The 24,746-nt window shown below is 41.5% G+C and overlaps 1 protein-coding gene across 1 annotated transcript in view; it reads left to right on the forward strand.

The window, feature by feature from the left end:
• CDH20 (cadherin 20) overlaps positions 1 to 24,746 on the forward strand; it is a 341,808-nt gene that overhangs the window by 111,040 nt on the left and 206,022 nt on the right. Inside the window, exon 3 of the mRNA XM_080579278.1 lies at positions 3,034 to 3,129. The gene's annotated coding sequence lies outside the window, so the exon portion shown is untranslated. The remainder of the gene's footprint in view (positions 1 to 3,033; positions 3,130 to 24,746) is intronic.

Genomic DNA, 24,746 nt, shown 5'->3' on the forward strand with positions numbered 1-24,746 from the left:
GGACAGCTGAGCACTGTCTCAGTGAGGTCCTAGGACATGTATGCGAGAGATTCAGGTGGGTGTGAAGCATGTCCCAGAGATGCTGTAGCGGTTCAGGATGGTTTGCTGGCCGTGTGGGTGTCTGTCAAATAATCCATTGCTGCTGTTTGGGGGTGGGAGGTTTAGAAGAGAATGTATTTTCAGAAATACTAGATTTGAGGTCAAATAATGGCATGTCACTGACCTTCTAGGTGAACTGCAATCTTTCTACAATGTTACCTATGCTGAGCAATTCTTCCTCTAGATACAGAAACAAACAAAACAAGCACAAAAAAAGCCCTGCCACATACACACCCACAAACCATGATTTTGCTTAATGAGAGCAGTATTTGCAGTAGAAACTCACTCTGAGCCACCCTCCTAAGTGCTGCCATCATTTAGTGTAAATGGTTTCATAACAGCTTGGAACAAAAATGATTTCAAGTCAGAAATGTGTCATTCGGAGCAAATGCAGAGAGAGGTTCAAGTGACTATCATATGTGAATCACTTTGAATTTAGCTGACTACAGGATATAATTACCTCAATTTATTGTGTTTATGAACATTTCTTTGTGTGTAAAGGTGTTTTTCAGTTTTTAAAATCCTTTTGGTGGACGCAGATTGAGATAAATTCCAACGGAGTGGAAGAAATACCCATATTTCCACATTTGATGTCATTAATTGCTTTAAGTAGCTCAGTACAACGATGCTTTTTATTCCTGCAGTTTGTGTTTAAAGTAAATGCCAAAGACTAGATAAAGGGACATGATTAACACAGATAAATTACAGGGAACACCTTTTCTCTGAGCAGTTTCAGCCACCTCATTTTCAGCCTGTGTTATGCCTAATTGTTAAACAAGGAGCACGCTTTTACATTAGTGACTGAATAGCCTTTTCTAGGTAAACTTTGTCCTAGGAAACAGAGGAAAAAGTCAGTCTCCTTATTGCTTAGTAGTCCTTCTGCCTTCACATCCTTCATACCTAAAGGCTCTGTTTCCAGTTCGGTAAAGAAAAACTTTAGTATTCCTAGCTTTCCACCAGTGATGTTATTTCAAAGGTTAGAGGAAGGGAGAAGATTTGCATAAAAGAACCCTTAAAAAGTAATGGAAAAAAGTGACTCACTCCCTTCCTCCAGACTCTTGCAATACTCAAATTTGAGGAGAACTCAAAATGAGTTTTTTCTGGCAGTGCAACACAACACTTTGAGGAAACACAGTCTGCTACAGACAAACAGTGAAACAATAAAGTGTATGAGCATCTGGCTGTTTTGTATAGTCAGCCTGAAGGAACTTTTTCTTTTATCAGCCCTAGGGGCTGCAACTATACCACCCAGGGTCTTCCTACAGCATGTTAGAAGTGGACAATATTTGCCCTCAGTTACATGCTTGATGTCTGAAAACTAGAAATGTTCCTGTTTTCAAAAAGCTGGTGTGCTCACTTGGTTTGGGAACGCTTCAGAGGCTCTGCATCTACAAGATGGGAGTACAAGATGAGCTTTTCTTCCCGTGAATACAAAGATGGACTGCCATGGGGTGTAGCAGTTGGGTTTTTTTCTCCTGGCAGGAGAACTATAGGGTAGGAAACCAAGCCAGATGCACCAAAGCTGTCTGCCACTGTGTGTATAGTTGTGCTGTTCAGAAGCTTTAAGTAAACCAATTCTTTCCAATGAACTTTGCTATTGATCCAGGGCAGTAAATGTAGGAGTCCGTACTTATTTAATCACATGGAGAGTCATTAACATTTTAAGCATCTCTGTTAACCTGGAACAGCCAGGAAACCCTGACTGCCAGATTGCCTGTGGGTAGCAGAGAAGCAAGCATATTGGTGATTACCACGTTTCTGGCTACACTTCTCTCACTTTCCATTAGGGGAAACATGACCAGAAATCTCTCCTGCCAAAATGTGTCCTTACACCTGCCTCTGTCCAGAATATGTCTCACTTCATGCACACGGATTACAAATGAACAAACACTGTGAGTCCTGGTGTTTCAGTAAATGAGGGTGAAGGGAAGCACTGCCATGCTGTGGCGTCTGCAGATTCTGGTTTGCTGGTTCCCATTTCCATCAGGCAGGATGAAGGTTATCATCCAGTTCCTGGGGTCCTCATTAATGTCTTCTGCACTGGGCAGCAGGAGGCAGTGAGGAAGCTAAAGAGTGAGTGCTGGCCTTTGCATTTTTGCTACAGACGATGCAGTTCCTTAGGCTAGCACCAGCCACTGAGAGACAAACTCAGACCAGCACACAGATAGAGCCAGCCTATTTTTCTCCATTTTTAGGTACCATTCATCCCCCCTTCAAAAGTCCTTCCTTAGTGCACTGTAGTACACTTAGTGTACCTAGATATATTAAGCCTACAGCCCAGCAGTCCTCTGTGAGAAAACAAAACAGCACTGTGCTGTTGCTGCCCCTCTAAGGTCTGCTTTCATAGATTCCCAGCACAGAGCAAGTGCAGGGTTAAAGAGAGAGGACAGGGGATATGGAGGACAATAGCCCCTGCCCTACCTGCATGAAAAGATTTGGCCAGGATGGTCTAGTGCTGTGTCCCATGGGTGCAGCTCCTGCACCATCTTAGCCACGCAAGCCTTCCAGCTAAAAAAGCTGAAAAGCCAGATGGGGACAAGGCTGTGCAGGTAGCCTGCTTCCTCCTGGCAGTTTTCTGGGTGCCCCCACGCTGTGCCCAGATACCTGGTCATTGCAAGACAAGAAACACAATTCTGGCTGTGAGCCCAACATCAGGCCCATGTGGTCCACCCCAGCTGAAGGATCCCTTTCTCCAGCAGGGTGTGGTGCAGTATTCCTGCACCTTCTGAGTTGTGTGCACTTCCTTGCCCGGGGGGAAGAGCCTGCGGCACCGCACACCAAACTTTCACACTGAACTGAGTTCACGTTGGGCTTGTACTCAAGTATTCTGCATTTAATTAGCTCTCAAGCAGTCTGATTATCACTTAGGCCTTTTCTGATAAATGGCGTTAATTCACAGCAATATGCTAATTAAATCACTTGCATTTTGTGCAGTTGACAGAGAAAAGGGGCTGAGCCATGATGATTGTATCCAGATGGAGATGCCCCTTACTCACTGGATTCATGGAATACCACTCGCAGGAGATGCAGGTGAGCAGCACAGGGCTGTTGTTAAGTGCAGGAGACTATCCTGCCTGTGAAAGTTTCTGTAAGAAAACATAAAGGTTAGCCTTTTTCTCCTTACTCACTTCTTTACTATCCATTTCGTTAAGCCTTTGCATTTATGTTCCTAATTAAGTTAACAAGTCAGTTGTGCTGTTTAATTCAGCATATGATATCTCCTTGTGGTGCACACACTTCAATAATAAAGCAGCATTATATAATGATTCTGTTTTTCAAGCTTGGAGTCTAGATCAAATAGAGTATGATATCTTTGAAGACGATTTTATTGCTGTTCTTAAAAAATATGAATATGATAGTAGGTTTCTTTCCATACTGGAAACCAGCCACACTTGTTTGCTTTGCTTTGGGTTGATTTAATTTACTAGGAAGTATACGTATAATTATCTCCTTCCCTTTTGTCTGTCATATTTCCTGGAGCCCAAGCAGAGCATGCTTCTACACAAAGCAGGCAATGAAAAGAATGGCATCTCTTGAAGGAGATTTTGCCTGTTGCTTAAAAGCAATGTCTGTTTCCAAACAAAAATTATGTTAAGGCAGATTGACTGCTCTGAATAGGTTGGAAACAGGCTCTCATAACCTCAGTTAGAATGCCTTGATAACGACATTTGTGAGATTACAAACTGAATTAGCTACGTAGAGATGTATTTGAAAGTAAGCAGAAAACATACAATTCATACTGGAAGTGTGAACTCTAAGTCTGTTCTATTCATTAAAAACCTGCCGGTTGCTGCATGATTTATTACATGTTTTGTAAATAAATCACATCAACATGAGAGGAGAGAGGGAGCCAACTAAATGCTCTTGCAAAGCAATCTTTCACAACTTCCTTTCTGTTGGTTGCATATCATATAATATGGTATAAAATATAGATTATTTGAAGTCTCCTTCCTCAAGAGACCAGAGGCTGTAGGGGTTTCAATTAGAGGAGTAAAAAGGGAAGAGCAGTATATGCAGCTTCTCAAAGGATGGCAGCAGGGTCTTGTGCAGACTGTATGTGGGAGGTGTCGTTCAGGTCTGGTTCGTCTCTAGCACGTATGATGGGATTAGGAGTTTCATTTCCATTATCCGTGCTGTGCTTGGCACTTTACAAAAGAAAGTGTGTTTCTGCCACTGAAGGGTTTACATTTAGGTCAAGACTTTACTAGCCATTAAGTGAGCTTGTGTGAATTAGAGCTGGATTTGCTGATGGTAGCTGGAGGTACAGCCAGGTTGTAACAAGGCTGCACTTGGAAATTTGTAAAAGAGGCAGAAGTACAAAGTGGAGGATGGGAACAGAATTTCTAATGCTAGCATTTGACATCAGTCTGCACAAAATTAGGATTGTGTAGAAGAAAGTACAACTCCACTTATGTCAGGGGTTTCAACTAAGTGTCCAGCTGCTTTGCTCTTTTGGAAAACCCCAAAACAACCAAAAAAAAGCTGATGAATCTGACCCACTACTTTTAAGTGCCTTGCTTAATACTCTCACTTTCAGGTTTTGTTTGTTCTTCCTTTCTTCCTTTCTTCCTTTCTTCCTTTCTTCCTTTCTTCCTTTCTTCCTTTCTTCCTTTCTTCCTTTCTTCCTTTCTTCCTTTCTTCCTTTCTTCCTTTCTTCCTTTCTTCCTTTCTTCCTTTCTTTCTTTCTTTTTCTTTCTTTTTTTTTCTTTTTTAGGGTAAATAAATCCCATCTGTCTTGTCAGTTTTTATAGCATGTTCTGTGTTTATAGTATTTGGCATGGAACTGAGTGTGAATATTAAAAGGTCTATTTCTTACCCAAAGCTTTCTTTTCTTTGGTTATCTTATGATAACTACTGCACAGCAGAGCTAGTAATTTTTCCGTAGCTGTGTTCTGATCAACAGAACAAGAGAATTTCTGAATGGATTCTCCTTCAATTTGAAGCAGTGTTTTCTCATTGACATTATTAGGAATTAACCTGAAATAAATGAAAAGCTACATGAGATTACTGTTCTCATCAGACTTACCTCTAGTGTTTAAGCGTTGATTTTACTGCAAAGAGAGAAGCTCAATCCCCTCAACTGATTAATGGCCTGTTCCCAATTTGCATGCGTGGACAGTATCTACTCAGAGGTCAGAGCAGAGGAGTGAGGTGAGCTACGTTAGTACTTCTTTCTCAGTCTTTCTCAATCGTGGGTTTGGTAGCAAAGACAAAGAGGCTGAGAAGGAAAGCATGTGAAGATTCATGCCCAGGGGAAGAGATCAAAAGGGTCATTTTCAGCTCCATGATGTGTATGTTTCTTTTAATCAGTTGTAATAACAATCAAACGTACATAGCAACAAAAATAAAGGCTTCTCTACTTCTGCTTATTCAGCATTTACCAGATTTAGCTCATCTCAAAAGATTGTTTTTAAATTTGTGATAGGGCTTTCTGGTGCTGTTGCTATCCGAGGCAGAGAAAGCAAAAGCAACCACAGGGAGTGATTTCTAGAAACATGGCATGGGGTTAGTAAGAATGAGAAAGGAAGGTGGGCAAGAAGTGGAAAAATGAGGTAAATTGACCTTAAGAGCCTGATATTTCCAGCTACTAATTAGTGAAGGAGGTAATTGCATAGTTGAAACCTAATTTAATATAATTAAGAAAGCCCATTTCTTGAAAATTATAGAAGCAGAGAGGGACACTAGTTTTTCAACTGACTTTAAAAGGACTAACCATGGAGCAATTTCTGGAGTAACTGCTCCTGGAAAGAATATAAAGTCAATCAGGGAACGATCCTGCTTCTCCATGGCCAGTGTGGAGGGCAGTCATTTCCACCACATAGTGGGTCCCTCTTGTTCTGCAAGGCTTCCTCGCTGTCTGCGAGCAGAAACCCACATGCAAGGGGAAGCTTACAGCCGAATGCAATCCATGGTTGCCCTTCATTGCTCGATTTTAAGAAGTGTTTTAGGCAGTTTAAAACTTAGGTCTGAGTCCTGCAAGGACTTACAGGTGGTGGGAATCACACCAGTCTGATCATGGGGTCAAGTTCACTGCAGTATTTTAAAATGCCCGAGCAGCATGTTTCCTCTCAGAGGATTTGTACATAAGAACTACGGAAGGATGAGAGGCTTATGCGGTGTTTAAACTAATGGGAGGTCTGTCTAATGGCTGAGTGTGTTTCAGCTTGTGGGTAATAGGGTATTAGGACAGCTTGAGAGATCACTTGCTTGTGTCCTCCAAAAGAAAACTGGAAAGAAAATTGCAGAGCTGTAGTTTGTTTGTCCTCCGATGCCATACAGGACTCTTGCGTCTTTCAGAATACTATCCCAGTCCATCCAGTGCTGGAAATGCTATGTGCAGTGTCTCCGTGCTTCATGCTGGGGCCAGTCCCAGGCTCAGCACTGGGTCGTGCCGCACCCTGCCCCTGTCCTTGGGGGCTGCAGTGCTGCGTTCCCACGGCAGCGGAGCCATGCGGGTGCACAAGCAGGCGTGGGACGGAACGGGAGCGACCCTCCAAGGACAGTGTGGCAGGTCCTGCTGTTTGGGTACCCAGCCCTTCCTCCACAGCCCCAGCACAACCCTTTGCCCTCATCTCTCCCTCCGTTTTGGCAGGAGAAGCCCATCTGCAGCCCCGCCGCGTCTGCTCCTCAGCCTACTGGCAGCAAAGCGGCGTGTGTTGCGTTACTGAGAGGCTTGGAGCCAGCCCGGTCTGATACACTTGTATGTTGCGTATTTACAGCATCTTGTTACATTCCTTATGAGTGCTGACATCTCTGGGTGTAATGTATTCAGGATCAATAACTGCCATTAAAATCTTTATGCATATTGTAGTTAAGAGGTAGGGAGTGTTTGAACAAGTCCCAAGTTAAGGGAGCATATGAAGTTGACAAGCTTTCACTCTAAACTACGGCTGTGAAGGCCAGATCTCAATGGCAGTTTAGTTACTAGTTCATCTGAAACACCCACACTCCTACTCTCCGAGTTATTTTTATTTATTAAAATAGAAAAGAAAAACTTAGTGGAAACAAGGAGTATTGAATTTTCTCACTTGAGGCTATTAAAAATCGATTCTTTTATGTTCAACTAAAAATCTTGAGGGTGTTTTTGATCACTTTCTCTTTTTTTTTTTTTTTTTTTTAATCAGCAAAACTCTTAAAATGATTTCCAGTCTATTTGATTCTGTTCTCTATTTACCCTGAAACAAATATCTAGTTCTGGTAAATGTTCTTCCGATGCCCGTTAAGGTGATGTGAGATTAAAAGATAATTCTTAAGTATTTTGTTTTAAATGATTATGACAATATTTTCACCTGAAAATTCTTTTTAAAAAGAAAAAAAAAAAAAAAAAGAATATTTGCTTCCAGAACATCTCAAGACTGTGGGGGAGGAAAATGTGAAGGAAAACCCCAAATACTCACTCTCACTATGTCCATGAAGGCAGCCAATATCCTTGGCAACAGAATGAAAAGTAGTAGGGAGGATTCTAGCTTACCTCAATCTGTTTTCCATGTACCTGCTCTGAATGTATTTTACCTCTCCCTTTGGCATGTGATGTTGTTACGTGTCAATCCAGAAACATTTCCATCTGCAGCACTGGTGTTCTTTCCACTGCAGCAGCTAGCCAACCCCCACACAGAAGAGGTCTCCATCACCATCACTTCCAGTCCATTAAACTTTGCAGTGTGATGTTCTTCCCTGCACATCCTCATCCCTCTGCATCCACCCAGTCTGCAAGGAATGATACTTTTTGTTTCTCCCCCCCCCCCCCCCCCTTTTTTTTTCCAATTAGTAAAACTCCCTTTTCTCCTTTGCAATGCTTCCTAGCATCAAAAAAGGAACTCGCTGGTGTTTGTTCCCAACCCAGCTGCATCTCCAAGTGTGGGAGCACTCCCTTGCTGTCCTCGCAGATCTGTTCCTACTGCCTGGGAGCTCCAAATGAAAGGAGCTGGTACATCTCTCATCCAAAGACTTCCATATGGTGCTGTACAAGAGTTAGCACCTGGTCATTCCCAAATGAAGGCATAGGGAAAACACAGTAGCAAAAATACTGTATTTCCAGGGAAAATGCTTTGAGATGTAAAGTTCAGTAGAAATGCACGTTAGTCAAGTCTCAAACACATACCTCTATCTCAGCATCACACTGCACATACAGCAATTGCGGACACTTGCATCTACCACCTCATTTCATCTCCAGTGTGATGTCCATACCTCTTGCATACAACCTCACATGCCTCCAGTGCCTGTTGGAAGAAAAAGGAGCTATTCCATTTTGTTAAAGATGTGTCCCATGGTGTGATTCATTAATTTAACACTGTATCAAATTCTTGAAGCCACATCAGCTTTATGGTACCATAAAATGTCCCACCTAACACAGAATGTGAGCACCTTGCAGTACCTACCTAATACTGAAGTGATAATTGCACCATTGCACTGTTTTATGAGGCAGTAATCCAGTTCCTGAGCAGATAAACTACAAGGCTGAAGGCTGGGTAGTTTGTCTTGATGAGGGAACCGTATTATTGTCGAATAAAATAGCAGGATTGTACCATTGCCACTTTCCTGCTCTGGCATAGGGGTGTTTCGGTTTATGTTCTGTTGTTGTTGTTTTAACTCTTTCAACATACCTTTATCCAGCCACTAAAACTAGACTAAAACCTCTACAGATTTCGGACTAATTTCATTCTGTGTTTAAAATAGTTCACCAGGAAAAGATACTTGCAGCCAATGCAAGCATCTAATGTAAATGTGTTTTCATGTTGTGGGTAGGTAGGCAGTATCAAAGAGTATGACCTGCAAAGCAGTGCACTGCTGGACAGAACTCCCTTTGGTTTGATTCTTGTTTGCTCAATAGTGATTTTATGCCAGGTTCTGATTTAAATGTGAAAGAGTGAAACGGTTCCACCTCAGGTGTAGCCCATGCAGACATGCATAGTCTGAGCAGAGAGAGGCAGCTCACCGCTCTCTGCACGGTGTGGCGAGGTGCCTGGTGCTGGCACAGCTCAGGGGCACCTGCCTACCAGCCGAGGGAGGCAATACTGATTGTGACCATCCAGATCCTCCACTCTGGGAGGACATGCCTTGAGGATGGGTATCCATGAGTTCTGCCACTGCTGAGGACTAGGCAAAACTGCCTCGCTGCTTGTCACATCACAGGGGAGGTTTCAGCTTCACGCAGCTTGCTCACCCCTTACACGGAAGCGCACGCATGTGCACAAGGGTGTTTGTGCATGCAGGAAAGTGTTCCTCTCACAGTCACCTTGTGACGCCTTGTGAGTTTTTCTGTTTCAGCTGTTGTGTGTCTAAGTGGCTCTTGATGACTTGGTCATCTTTCTTAAGCTGCTGGCTTTGTTATATGAAGCTTCTATGCTGAGCTGTACAAAATCAATAAATAACAATACGGGGATATTTCATCTCCTTTTCCTGCAAGCCTCTATTCCTCTTGACATACGCAGGGAATGTTGAAAGGCAAATTATTTCCAAATCAAATGATAAACAGTGCCCTTTGATAACTCTTGCTTATATAGGGGATTCTGAAGAGAAAACAAAAATGTCTCTCTTCCTCATAACTTCTTTCCTCAGGCTTAATAGAAAAAGATAAAATGAGAACCATTACAATGGCACACGCCAATTTGCAGGCAGAATATATTGCAGGTGAGTAGGCATTCACCTTCAGAGATAAAACTGAGTCAGAGAGAAAGAGTCCACATTGCCCTTAGAAGAAGTGATCGTTCACATCACACTGGATGTTTTTTATGCCCGCCGTTTGTCTGTCAAGCAGCAGACATCTTTTTGCTGCACTCTGGCCCCACAGTTCAAACAAAATGATGCCATAATAGAAGAGGCTGTCCAACTCATGAGAGTTATTAAATGCCTCTTCCGCTGGACTTAAACCTTTCCTTTCCCCTCACAGAATAAATGATACAGTCTCTTTAATATTAGAAAATAATAATCATCATTATTGTGTAAAACTGAGGGAAAATAGGAAATCATGAGAAAAAGGTGACTTCGAATTAAGGGACACATTGTAGCTTGGTTTGCAAGGGGTACAAGAGAATACAGTGCTAGATCCTCTTCTTTCCTCTGTGTCACCTACTGAAGTCCAGGATGGCAGCCTGAGGAGGACGGCAACCTCCATGTCCCCTGCCTTCCCAGAGAGATGGACAGGGCTGGAGGTGGGTCTCTGTCTGCTTTTTGGTCAGCTCTGACCACAGTGTGGGCACACACTGTGCATGTTCAAGTATCATTGCAAGGTCTACAGTCAGACTGAGGTCTGTATTTTTCCATGGACACAAACTCTCAGAAGTGCCTGTTACTTCAGGATGTCCAGCTTGAGGTAAGTTAGAAGGGATCGTTTTCACAAGGTTTTGAGCAAATCTTTCTTTTTGCCCCATTTCCCTGGCTTCTCTTGAACAGGATTCTTTCAAAGCTCTGGGGCCTCCAGTGGCCACTCAGATTTTAAACACTGTGGTTGCTCTGTAGGTTTTTCTGAACCACCATCTCTGGGCTCCAGCTAAAACTGTAATGCAGCACATAATTGCACAAGTGTCTCCGTAATGGTGCAAATGCAAATTAAATAGTGGGATATTTCACACTGTGCACATAACTCCTGATGCCTGTTTTACAGGCTGCACAATTTAGCAGCATGCTTTTTAAGATGTAGCACTACAGTAGATATTAAATACAAGAAAAATAAATGTATGGTCTTTGCCACAGAATGAGATTTTTTCCTTCCAGGGATGACACCAATGTATACCAAAACAATCTAGTTAGTTCTATTCTTCTGAGAATAATATCTAAAAAAAATAGTACAAGGAAGGCAACCAAATAAAACCTTGACCAGCTACATTAGACTCAGTTTTTAGAATAAATTTTTACCATTTTGAGTGAAGTAGGAGAAGAGTATTCACCATTCCCTGAGCCCTATCCCCTACTGGGCTGTCACAGCTCCTGTCGTTGTTTTTTCAGCGGGTCACCTGAAAATCATGCTCTTCACAGGTCCTCTAGCATCTCGTGTTTTGAGGCTGAAGACTGTCCCTCAGCCACTGAACCTTTAAGGACACAGTGAGCAGCATTAACACTGTCTTGCCTGTATTCCACCCTTCTTGGGAGCAGAAAGGACCCAAAACCAGATCACAGCGAGCCAGCTCCTGGCATCTAACCGCATGGTCAGCTTTGCCTCTCACAGCTATGGGTCATGCTGTGAGAGCCAAACAAGTAAAGCCAACAAGCAGAAAAAATAGTGTTTATCCTCTATTATTCTTTTCTTTCTCTTCTCTTTATTTTTTTACACATGAAGGAGGGGAATGAAAGAAAGAACCTCCATTGCACCCGCTCACTCAACAGAGCTGCTTTGGCTCAGAGGCAGAATTTTCTTGATTCTGCCCAAACAGATTTGGGCAATGACAGGTTTTGTGTTTCAGAGTACAGGCATCAGCAGGCTGGCTATCTGTTTAGTTTTATTTTTTCATATGACATAATCTCCTTCCAAATAATGCCTCCCATCATCTCAGTTGATGCTATTTCTACATGTGCTGCTCACGGTAGCACTTTCAGCACTGACATTTCAATACGGAGGAAAGCTAAAGGCAGAGATTTCATTACAAAAGCTCCCTTTGGGCTTTTGGCAAGATGTAGTGAGATGCCAGTTGTTCCCAATCATTTTCTGTGAATGAGAATATACTGGAGCATTCAACCAAGCAGAGGATATTCAACATTATTTCCTTCTGGTACATACACCACATTTTGTCATAAGTGCTATGAAGGAGTTCAGTTGATCATGCAATCTCTTATTATTTTTTCTAGCATCTTCCAGACCAGAATTTATTCAAAATACATGAAAGTCTTGAAGGCTGCCTGCCACATGTCTTACTCTTGCATACTTCTCCCCCACACACATGCTTTTAACAAATAGAACAGACACAAGAATTGAAAGGTATTCAAACCTGTGTTACCACCAGAAAGGCAGGTGATGCTAAACTATTTTTTTGTTTTCTGAATCTTCCAAATGTATTCTTTCTTCTAGCATTTCATCTATTAGTGTCTTACTGAAGGTTGCGATTGTAATGTATTACTATTTCCTGAGCACTTCTTGTATGTTGTTCAAGTATTTGGATAGACGATAAATTGTATTTCAGCACTTACGTTTTGACTACTGTAGCCCTATCACACCCTAGCCCTATTTGAATTTATTGTGAGACACCTACCTACCTGCCTGTCCAAGTGCAGCTTTCTTCCAGCCTTCCTCGACCAAAGCAGCACACTCCATTGCAGAAGGATATGGTTTGCCCTGAGCTCCTTGGTGAGCAAACAGCAGCAAACTTTCATCTGTTGCTTCCTCAGAAAGGGTCAGAAAGGTTGAAAGAAGTTTGAGAAATAAAAAAAAAAAAGTATGAAATGTTGGAAAACACACAAAAGTTGTTGTTATCACACTCCTGCTACACCAAGGTGTCCTGCTTGTTCCTGTCGCCAATGCGGATGGCCCCATTCTGCTCTCCTCCGCACTGGCCAGCACTGGCAGGTTGTTTGCTGCTTCTGGGTGAGCTCAGATCTGCCTGCTGCCCATCACTGGGCCATGGTACCTGTGAAAGACAACGATGGCCCATCCACAAGTTAATCAAAGGCAGGAGGTTTTCATATTCCAGCACAACTGAACAAGGCGATGTTCAGCTGGCTCCAGCACCAGTAGAGTAAAACCAAGGCAACTGAACACTGTCTCAGGTTGGCCACTGGAGCACATAACAGAGTTTTTGCTGTTGTGCAGTATATCCAGCACTCGAGACTCTGCTGACCTTGGTCCGTTGTCACTGGTACTCAGCCCAAATAAACTGGTGATAATTTGGGCACTGATGCATTCTCTGCCATAGCACCTATAGCTACTTACACAAAGGACAGAGAGAGGTGAGTACTTGCATAGTCTAGTTTTAGGCACGCAGCTCACATAACGGAGGTAATTCATTAACCCAGTTGAGGTTAATTCTCTCCATGAGCTGTGTGAGGGGAAGTTCCTCAGAAGGGTGCTTCTGGGCAGGAAGGTCACACGGCTGTCAGGCTGACATCCCAGCAGAGGCACGGCTGCTCCCGCGCTGATGAAGTACGAGTACCTTCCAGAGTCAGTAGGCTTCGGGAGAGGAAGGTATCTTATTTCCCAGCAGCAGGAGAATCTTTGGAGGCCAGCTGGGCACTCTAAGGACTCTGTTGCCACCTGAGAAATGTGGAAGGTGATTATGATCTCCAGCATCTTTACGTAATAGTTAGAGGCATGATTCCTTCCACTGCTCTCCTGTTTGTCGTGATTCCTGCCCCAAATCAGCCAGTTTGTTTTCCAACAGCTGTTTTTTTTCTTTTTTTTTTTTTTTTTTTTTAGCCAGGATATCTTTTTCCTGATCCACACAAAGACAGTGCTGGTCTCTAAACACTCTGTTCAGAGGACTGGTCTGTTTTTGTGATTTCTGCTTTGTTTATTTTTTTTTCCCTGGAAACCGCATCATTTGTTTCCCTCTGGTGTTGTTTATTTTACCATGCTCTGATGGACACTGAGGTCACAGCTTTTTACATATTAGTTACTCAAAATGTTTCAAAGGGGTCATCTTGCCTGCCATCTTTCTTCCAGTTTTACATTTGCCCGGAGCTGCTTTAAAGGATTTCCATTTCAGTGGCCCACCCACACACACATGAAGTCTAAATCATGGGTGGGTGGCAATTTAAACTGGGTGAAAGAAGAAAAAAATACCTGCAGCCTTTGTGCTGTCGTCTCTCCATTAATGAGCACAGAATTCACACTCTAGGTTCTGTAAACCTCATTTAGATGTGTCAGCAAGAGCCAGAACTATATTAAAGGCCTGAAACTGGAAAAATAATTAAGAAGGCTCAATGCCAATTACTTTTCATCTTCAAACTGCTGCTTACAGTTCATTCCCAAAAAATACTGAAAGGTCATCAGCATTTTTTTTCTTTTTCTTGTGAGCAGGTTATTTAGATTTCTTCTTGGTGTTCTCAGCACTCCATGGTGTGGTGCAGAAAAAGAGCCCAATATACTACAAGCCAAACAGCTCATCTTTCATATTAAGTGGAAGTCAGACAATGACAGTCCATTATTATTATTTTTTTTAATCACAGGTGGTATTCAGGTTTCCTCTATTTTCTGTTTTCTTTCCTATTATCATGGATAATGCAATGGCAATGTAATCGTTTTTAATCAGGTTTAATTACATACTTTATTCTCATTCTTCATCTCTCCCACTTGCTAGAGAGGTGAGTTTCTGTTTCAGTCTGCTTCCTTTGTTGGAGCACTGTAAAGCCATCAAATAACAGTATGTGCTAATGTGCCTGCATAGACACAACTGCCCTCCCCAGAAGCCTGCCCTGACTTCAGCACCCTCATTTGGGCTACTCTTGCTGTGAGGATTAATGTCAGGCGTGTCTTGAACTGCAGTGAGTTCGTTCATTGCTGTGTGCCAACGTGCCCTTGGAATTACGCCACATCACAAATTCTGAAGCATCTCTCATGCTGATAATAGGTATGCGTTGTACCTATCGTATTCATCTCAGGGGTCTCGCGCTTCAAAGAAAATGCCAGGCTAATTCTCATAAATATCCCTCAGTATATTAATGCTGAAAGGTGTCCTTCTCATCTTTTGATATTTCAAAGTACAGTTCTGAGGAAAAAGAGTTAGTCTTGGGTTTTAAAAAATCCTATTGTTAAAAGCAAGATGCTCTTACTTATTACCTTGAAAACCCTGGATTGCTTAAATAATTATTAAAATCAATTTAATTTTATTTATACTTTTTCTGTTTTAGTTATTTTGCTTTGCTTTATTCCAGCCGGTAAGGGTTGATAAATTTACTGCGTATTATTCTCTATCATTTCTAAGTCTGGGTTTTCATGTACTGGCAGCATTTGAATTGTAAGTGCTATAGGCAAGAGTACAACGTACTTTTTTTTATTATTCATTTTAATCACCACTGAAATAATAATAATAAAAAAGACCGCACTGAGACATTTATATTTTATCAAGTATTGTGTTTAAAAAAAAAATAAACAACAACACATACTCAGAATGGGGAGGAGGATATCTTTGTCCCCACTCTTTCTTTAAACTGTCCTGACTGGGTGTTCCTCAGCCAAGGTTCAGGGATTCACAGTACAGGTCCACATTCCCTTTTACATCCTTTTCTGGCTGCTGGTGTGCAGTGCATCATGCTGCTTCCATCTTTTTGTAACCTACTGCTATTCTGGTGACCTTTCCTTCTTTTCTCCAGCCTACTCAGAAGTGAGCCACAGGCCAAAAAAATGGGGAAGGATGAAAATGGAAACAGAATTAGTACTCACAGATTCATCCAGCACATTTTTTTTTTCTGCTCAAAAGGGAAATCTTTGTAACCTTGTCCAAAATGTCGACATATTTTTAAACAAATGTTGACAGGGGTGGGCAAACTCCAGCAAGAGTGTTTATTCTAGAGCTCAGTTCCTCACTCACTGAGACATCTACTGTTATGATATATGCTAAGAAGGGTATATAGGCACTTTCCAGGTTGCAGTAAGGTTTTAGACAGTTTGATAATTCGGCCATCATTCTCCCAGTCAAATCTGAGGGAAACGTGGGTTTGCTCCTAAGGTTGGTTTCTAATGAGCCAATAGAGAGTAGCTGTGGGCAAGGTCATTTAACAGCCGAATGGCCATCATTGCTTTACGAGTGAGCAAAGTTATAACAGACAGGGAAATCTTGAAGTAAAAAAAAAAAAAGCTTTTAGACAGCTGTAGTATCAGGAGAGGAAAAAAACATACATCTTGAGCTGCTGTAGCACAGAACTACTGGGCCTGTTATTCATGGGCAGAAGGTCTGCAGCCGGCTGTGACAGGTTATTTTCATTAAGACTGGAGAAATCTAATGAACATAGAGGAAGCGGAGCTTGTTTGTCAGTGACAGAGATGCTCGCGCTTCGGAGTGGGAGCTTCAACAATATGGGGATGGCATAAGCCAGAGGTGAAAGCCTGGCTCTGTTCAGGGTTTGAAGGATATGGGATTTTTGCCTTTGACTTCAAGGAAGCCAGGATTTCATGCCAGAAAACTACTGCATCTAACATTGTAAAATGTATCAGTCGTGCAGCCAAAGGATAGATTTAGCTGATGCAGAATTTGTCATATAGCAATGCCGTAGCATCTGTCACAGTGCCTGAAGATGAGAAAGCACTAGTAACAACAACAGAAATTGAATCTGTGTCCCTCTTGTGACAAATGCCACCTGAGTTAGCTATATGTGTGATTTTGACTGAAAATCTGAAACTGGAAATGGATAATGGAGTTGTTTATTCTTTGGCACTTAGTGAAAAGTGCAGAAGTAACTGCTGTACTTTAAATCAACTGTTGATTTTTTTTATATGATTAACAAGGATTTTAAGGTTCATGAGGAATGACTGAGGCTGTTATCCCTGCACGGCACTATAAAAAAGCATTTTATTTTTAATCCTGTGAAGGGCACTGTGAATTGCTTTGGTGGCTTTGACAAAATAACAGCTGTGGTGACTGACGGCTCTCCAGCTGTGTGTGGGGGGAGTCAACAGCTTTATTGGTTTACTTAAAAAGAAATATGGAGTGAACTTCCTACCTTTTCAATGAATGAGGCAACGAAAAGCTTCATGTGGGAAGGTACTAGAACTGGCAAATGTCATGGAAGTTGTTAAAGTGATTAACCTTGTTAGAGGGAGAGTGAAGCTTTCAATGGCTTTCACTCTGTCTCTGACACAAAAGTTGCTGAGAACAGAGTTTGGGGATTGTTTTCTTCAACTTAAAGTGTAAAAGGAGATATTTTGAGAAATGGGAAATATTTTGTCCTTAGAGGATTAAATATTAATTTTCGTGATGAAGCCTTCCGGAGTCAATAAACTACTGCCAGACCTTATCGGCACAAATTGTTCACTACCATTTTGCGTGACTTGGCATTTGCTTATAAGCTGATTCTTACCTCAGGTTTATTTTTAATACAAATTACAAAGATATTAGAAAATACAATGGGCAGAAGACAATCTTCTCAGCCCAGTTATCCAATATATTTATCCTAGAACACCAGATGAAAAATGAATTATCCATAGAAATTGTTAATGTATTTTTTTAATTTTTTTTCTATGGATAGGTTAAAATACTAACCGCTGCATTTTTTCATATCACCGTGTGAATTGACGCATATTGTTCTGAGAGACAGCAATGCTGGAAACCTTACACAGGCAAAAAAATATATATATTGATTCAGCAATTCTTGCAGTCCTGAAAGAGGACATGGTGTGCCATGATACCCAACAACATCCATGTTTCCACAGCCTGGCTTACACTATGAAGTTTGAGTAGGTAACCACTGTTGGATATGGAGTTACCTGTTTCAGCCTGGAGATGGCTGAAATAAAGCATCAGTTTTAGCTGTGGGGGATGGAGTATCAGTACAGGCAGTTGCATGAGGAGCCCCTTATTGTCCATCCCCAAATTAATGGCTTCTGGTGGTAGAAGGGAAATGGCAGCAAACCTGGTTAGTGGGAGCTGCCTCCCAAATGTTCCCCCCAAATTAGAAAAGTCTGCTTCAAAAAGACTCTTGTTCATTAAAAAAAAAAAATCCTCATAGGTGGAAGAACTTCCTATGAGTTTTGAACTCATTAAGTGAAGTAAAAAGAAAAAACATAAACAGATTGATTTTTATCCTTTTACATCCTGTGTCCCCAGCAACGAGTATCAATACAGATGCAGATAGCACAATAAAGGACAAAATTCTTGAAGTGAAATTGCCACCGAAGTCCTTCCTACTGTGTTAGAAATAAATGCTTCTGTTTTTTTATCGGTAGCATGTTGTTTCTGTTAGCATTTTGGAGTGCTAGCCATCCTTCTAAATGATGAGCTATAATGGGCTATTGTGGGAAGAAATGGGGAAATGAAACCAAACCAATATTCTTTCATTTTAGTCCAATTTTATGTCTGTGGTCTTGATCTTTTTCCAGTTTATTTTGGTTGCAGGCCACACCAGTATTACAAAGAGATCATTTGGCTTTTTAGTATAAGTAATTTCTGTTCTAAAGGAATTCCCTTCACCTGGAGGAAATGCTAGTCTAAATAAGACCAGACAAGTGATTGTGCCTTTCTTGAGAATTACAGGTGCTATAAATTTTAGCTAATCCCAGACCCAAGGAGTAAACACTCTAAAGCTCCAGGCCTTTAAACACATGAATAGCTCTATTGAAAACCACGGCACTTTGTGTGTGTTTAAAGCTAAGTACCTACATAAGTATTTACAAGATCAGAATCTAAAGGAGAGTGTATTACCCAAGTAGCTCTAAAACCTAATTTTGGATCTGCTTTCAGATCTGTTTTCAGTTCTAATTTCAATACTGGTATTGTTTGACCCTACTGTCACACTTGGATTGTCCTTCCTGTTCACCACATGACTCCCGAAAAAAACAACAAAACTTTCATGTCTTATCTCTTGACACTACAAAAGAGGGTATTTGTACTGTGTTTCAGTGAAGCCTTTTTTTCGGCACATGAAGTGGACACCATATTCATCTCCTTATCCCCAAAAGATAAGACTGTTTTTATCAATACAAACCATCTGCTGAAATGTTATGGTCACTCCATTAATTCCAGAAAGCTGGTACTTCACCACACCTCAGCAGCTCTTTTCTGCTAAAGGCAGCTGTTTACAATTGCAATCAGACTATTCACCTCTTCTATGTTTTGTTATTCCTGATGCAGTAGGCACTAGGAAAGACTGACTGGGAAGCACTGTAGATGTACTGTGAACTGCAGTGAGTATCAAGGAGAAGTAGTATATTTAAGGAAAGCAATAAAGCCAATCAGTCTGGGGTTTTTCATGTTTGTGGTAAGTGGATTTTTTATTTTTTTTGCCCCATAATTGATTGTTTTATTCTTCCCTGGATGTTTTCTGTTCAAGGCGATGGCAGGCTGGAGGTTTTGTTTTTTTTAATAAGCAGTGTGTCCTGTTGTTTAACTATAAGTACATGTCGAAGACCTTTTAAAGGAGGAAAAAAGTGGGTAAAGACAACTAAGAGGACTGAAGTCTTTCTCTGCTGAAGAGACTGAGATGGCAGGAAGGAAGTTTTTCTTAGCATTGGATGTATGTAACATTAACTCAGCACCCGTTGCATGGAGAGATATCACGTTTTAGTGGCTGCTCTGGACATATGACGAAAGACCCCCTAATGTTGTTGTTTGAATGAGATCTTAGCATGTACCTGAGAAAAGTCTGTGATGCTCTTCGTGCTACAGGTTCATCTCCCAAACCTGCTGGTGTTTCCACGTGAATGAGAGATGGGCCGAGGCATATTTGTTACCTGCAGCACATGGCTGTGTTAGAGTACTCCACATAAAATCCCCTGCAGTTCCCAGCAAAGTGATGAATGTAGAAGAGCCTCAGTGAGCTACTATAGCCTGGCAGGGCTAGCTTAAATTGAAACTGATAATCTGTTCTGCTTGGTCTTTCAGGAGTGTGAACGGGAGAAGAAGGAGGTTGTCTGTTAAGTGACGTGTGGAAACTTTTTTAAAATGACTCTGGATATAACCTATTTAATTCCATCAAACTGATTAATTTAACCTGCATGATCTGGTGCTCTAATATTTATGCAGTGGAGATATTACCTGTCTTTAGATTACCAGGGCATTCATTTCTACCTCTGAATGCTGTTTTCATAAAGGCACTCATAGATCATCTTGAAGACCTTGTTAGTAGTGTCTGCCCTTTCTGATGGGTGTGAGACAGGCACCTAGGGCTATGTAATCCTTTCCAAACCCTCTGGTTTAGCAGCAAGCAGAAAAAAAGCTGGTGGGGAGTCTGGGGGCAGACTGCTGTGTCTGATGCTGAATGACCTGGGGAAGGAATAACTTCCTGCAAGGATGGACACGGTCAGTGCAGGCCTGAGAAGGGAGCTTGGGTAGCAGGAAGGGGGCATTTGGGTAGCAGAGTGTAGTAGCTTGTAGTAGCTAGGAGAGGGGGGGAGCTGAGGACAAACTGTAAAAGACAATTCTGTAAAAGAGCCAGCTGTGATTTTGTTTGATGTTTGGACCTGACGAGACTCAGGTGTCTGTGGCAGAGCCTGTCTGATTACAGCCTCTCAGCAGAAAAACTCTGAAATAACTACTGACCTCAGCTGCTTCGAAACACCCAGCTTGAGTCTCATGACTGGGCTGGATCTTCCAAAACTCCTGAGCATCCAGCCCCTGAAAACTGGGATTCGATTTTTAGTATCTCAGTTTGAGTGGGAAGTGTTGGTTTTTGTTTTGTGGCTTTTTTCCTTTAAAGGGAAGCCTTTGAAACCTTAACCTTTAATCTTAGTAACTCCTGAACAAACTTCTGTGTGAAGAGAGGAGATAAATTATTGTGGACTCATTTGAGGATTTACAGCACTTTAACTGCTCACCGTCTGACCCACAGCATTTGCCTTGAAATACAAGGGCTGATTTGAAGCTTTCTCACAGAGCAGGTATTGAGTTCCTATCTGGAGTGAGCAAACACTGTGTGCAGGGCGGGAAATATTCTTTGTCTGTGCATTAGAGTATCTGGATTTATGACTGCTGATGTCTTCAAACCTTTTGCACATCCCTTTTGTGCAAACATTTGAACGATCTGATTTGCTAGTAGTGCTATACATAAGAAGTGGATTTGAGAACTGGAAGGGCTTGTTTAGGGTGCCCTAAATCACTGTATAACAAAATAAGTAGTGGCCTTGCCTGGTGATCATTACATGTCCCTTGTCCTTATTTTCATCCTAGCCTTCCCTCCTTCGAGTGCCTCCCTGTGCTCGTTCAGACTAAGAGCCGGAGAGCTCTGTTCAAATACTGTATTTTAGTATTTCTCTCTCCTCTGGGAGAAAAAAAAAAAATCAATGATGGGGAAAAGTAGAGCAGCGGGGAACTGACCTGGCTATACTTTAAACCAGTGATGTCCATGATAAGAATCTGTTGAGCCGTGTTTTAATCTAACTTAAGAACTTAAGTATAACTGCAAAAAATGATAGATTTGTTTAATTATAATATGTTCTCTTAGACTCTATCTTATCCAGAGCACTTATGCACCCTTCATAAGGTGCTTTCCTCTTGCCTACTACCATATCCAAGTGTGTAAGTCTTCCTATTAATCATAATGCATAATGCAGTGGCAACACATACATGCAAATATTTCATTAAAATTTTAAGTTGTACAGTAAAACTAGCTTCTGTGAGCAGAATTACTAATATCGTAAAGCTTGTAAAATGGGGATGATAGACACAGAGAAACACATATACTGGAATAGCTGTTAGTGTATGGGTAGTGTTAATCATTTGGGATGTAAGAATAGAATATAAGTAGTCACTGTCCTGCAATTCAGATGGATGTTGAACTGCTTGACTGCTATTCTTGTCTCTACAAATTCCTATATAAACAACTAAGATCCTGCTGCTAAAGCAGGCAGTAAGTTTGTGGGTCGCTCAGATTCATCCCCCTGCGTGGAGTCAGACAAGCACATCAAGCTGGTCACTTTGTCTCTGTGGCTTTGCTATAAAAATCCACCTGGAAGGAACCAGAGGAACCAAAAAGATTCTTGAAGAGTCCCCAGTGGTCACTTCTCTGGTAGTTTTATCCTTGTTGGAAGCCTGATGCGAAGAAAATTTCTTCTCTCCCTCTGTGGTGAATTAAAATTTTCTAATGACAAAGCAATTCTGGTGCCATAAAGCACTTCTTTGATTATGAATCAAAAGCAGTGGCATTTAAATAGGCACTTAAATTGCAACATGGTGTGTCCTAACTGGCAGGACACAGATTTGAATTATGTGAATTTATTCCTGTCTTCATCTATCCAGAACCACAGAGAAGGTTTTAGCATAACTGACATCTTTCAAGAGCCATATAATATCTTATTTTGGGGGCATAAGTCTTTCAAAGAAAGAGGAAGGCACGAGAGTTTTCCTGTTCAGATGTAGGGCTTGCAAACACTCATGATGTTCAAAGCTGTAGGGGTGGGTTGAAAGGATATGGTACAAGGCTCCAAATCCCACATCTCCAAAAAAGGGCTGCCAAACCTCTGGAAATCCTAGATGCAGTAGCTATGCAGCCAGTCACCAGTTTGTTGGCTGGTCCATGCAGTCAGGGTGAAATTGCTACTTTCTGAAATCCTGTGGTCTTGGAGATGGAAACCTCCATGTTTCACTCTGTAGAGGCTATTTTGCTGCCACTTCTGGAAGGGAGCCATATACTTTTTCATTGCATTGTTAGGAGGTGATGCTAAACCTAGAAGCTGCAACTTTGCATAACTCTTTGAGCTGACAGATAGGAATGCTGCACTGTCAAGTTTATAGTTGTAAATGACACTTCAGTGTTGAGAGAGGCAAAATTTATATTTCACCTCAACAATTTTCTACTGTTTCCTGGTGAATGACACCGACATGATCTTCCAAAGATGGGAAAAAGTGTTAACAGTTACTGCAATGAATTGGTGTTTGCTTTCTGTGCACATTGCATCAGATCCCTGTGTTTTGCTTTGGGTGGCTGGCTTTGTGGTTTTCCAGAATAAAATTTAGGCTAGGTCAATTCAGTTTATTGGGATTCTGATTCCATGGATTCTATTCACATTCTGCATTAAAAACCAAACAACAAAAAAATCAATCTTCATACAAAGGCACTTGTTGCTGGATGCTGTCTTTGCTTCACCCTCTTTCTAGCTGTGTGAAAGGAATTAATGAGGCACAGATCACAAACTGATGTTTGTAGTTGTTCAAGGGCTTTCTTCTTTTGCTTAACTCCACTAAATAAGGACCGTTAAATCTCTGCTAATTTCTCAATATTAAAACCGCACTTAAAAGTATTTTCTCATTAATCTGTGACTAACCATAAAATGTAATATTTTCACCATGAAACTTGTCAGCTTTGTCCCAGGCATATACAGTGTTGTAATAATGGATGTTATCCTCCTAAAATACTTCTGTTTTCTATTTAATTTGCATGCATGAATTTTTATACCAATTTTAGTTATCAGTAAATTACTAGGTTTTTATGGGAGTGACGCATGCCTGAGCCGAGGCCTTATGCATCCTGTGACCTAAAAGTCATTCTGCCAGGGATGCTTAACTGTTTTCTAACTGCCTCATTTTTAAGTGCAAATGACCTTTATAAGAGGTGCTGAAATGACAGTGCTGAAGAATGGAGCCCCATTAATCTTTCCAGGAGACTTTAGCAAAGGCTAGAGATAGCACAGGTACAGCAAGAATGTGCAAATGTACCATAGATGGAGTGTGCAAGAGGCAAATATCGGCTGGGCAGCACTTCCAGCTGCAGGTTTAGTCAAAACTTAGATTTTGCGTGAAGCCAAAAATGCTACAGGTATTTTCCAGACCAGCAGCAGGGGAACCTAAGCAGGGGCGAAAGGTTTTGAGTACTGTTCCCAGTGTACTGATGCATCAGGTACTTGAAACCGTTTGCACAGGAGCTCCCAGAATGTACTTAATGCGCTGGTTTCAGCACAGAAACCAAGATCCATCTACAGATGCCACATCAGCTTGAATTCTTGGCAGGTGGAGCATCAATTCTCCTTTTCAGGTCTTTCCGGTTTGGATACTGCCAACATGGCAGAAATGTTCAGAAGGGGCAGGGCTAATTGGGATCTCCAGTTTGAGGTCTGTGTTTCTCGGAAAGAAGATGCATGACGCAGGCTTCACTAAGCCTAGGCATTGAAGTATTCAGCGTGAAACTGGAAATACGAAAAGAAATGGTGTTTTATCATGAAGATTTCTGATCACTGGGCAATACAGAAGTCAGCCGTGGGCACATCGTTCTTTCATTCTCTCTTCCCTCCATTTGAATGTTTATTACACTGAAGGGTGCTAAGGTCTGATGCTTTGTGCTATTTTTTTTCTACCTCCCAGTTCAGCCCACTAGACTAGAGGGGCTGTAGGAAGCTGCCTGTTTTCTCTCCAAACAACAGAGGCTTAGGACGATGGAAATCAGCCTTGGTGGGCAATGCTTGTATTTGCTATCAGACACAGAGAAATCACACAAAAAGGGTGAAAACCTCTCTTCAGAGCCGTTCACTGCTGGTGCTTTATACATAGATGTACGCTTACACCTACATTTTTCCCCACATTCTAAAATGAAAAATATAATACCATTGGAATATTATTTATCAAGTGCTTTTTGCACTCCGTTAAGGGAATTTTGACATGTGACTGTAAAGTCCCCTTTGTCTGCTTCCAGGTATTTTTCTGCTGAATACCTGCATTGCTGTATGCCTCTGTCTCGTGAGGTAAGACCAGTTTTCACTCCAAAAAAAGGCAATGCCTTCTGGTTTCTTTTGATTACCACATACCACATGTGGGTATGCGATGGAGAACTGATATATAGGGGAAGCTTGGGCTGTTTGGTAATGGTGAAATTGCTGTAAGAAGGGCTCCCATGTTTACCCTTGCTTTGTTTCCTTCTTTTCTGCTCGTTTGCTTGTTTAAATATTTTATTCTGTTTCTAGTTGAAACAACACGATAGGAAGTACCTTGAGGGAGAAGGAAAGGTATTACTTTGTTTTATGGTTCATTGTTCAGCAGGGGGAAGTTGAAAGTATAAAGCTGTACACAACCCATGAATTGAAAGCCTCAGCCTACAAAGCTATGTGAGGGTTTTGTTGCTTGTTTCTATCGACAAGGAGGAGG

The sequence above is a fragment of the Anser brachyrhynchus genome (genome assembly GCF_964034855.1).
Source record: "Anser brachyrhynchus genome assembly, chromosome: 2".
Lineage (NCBI taxonomy): Eukaryota > Metazoa > Chordata > Aves > Anseriformes > Anatidae > Anser > Anser brachyrhynchus.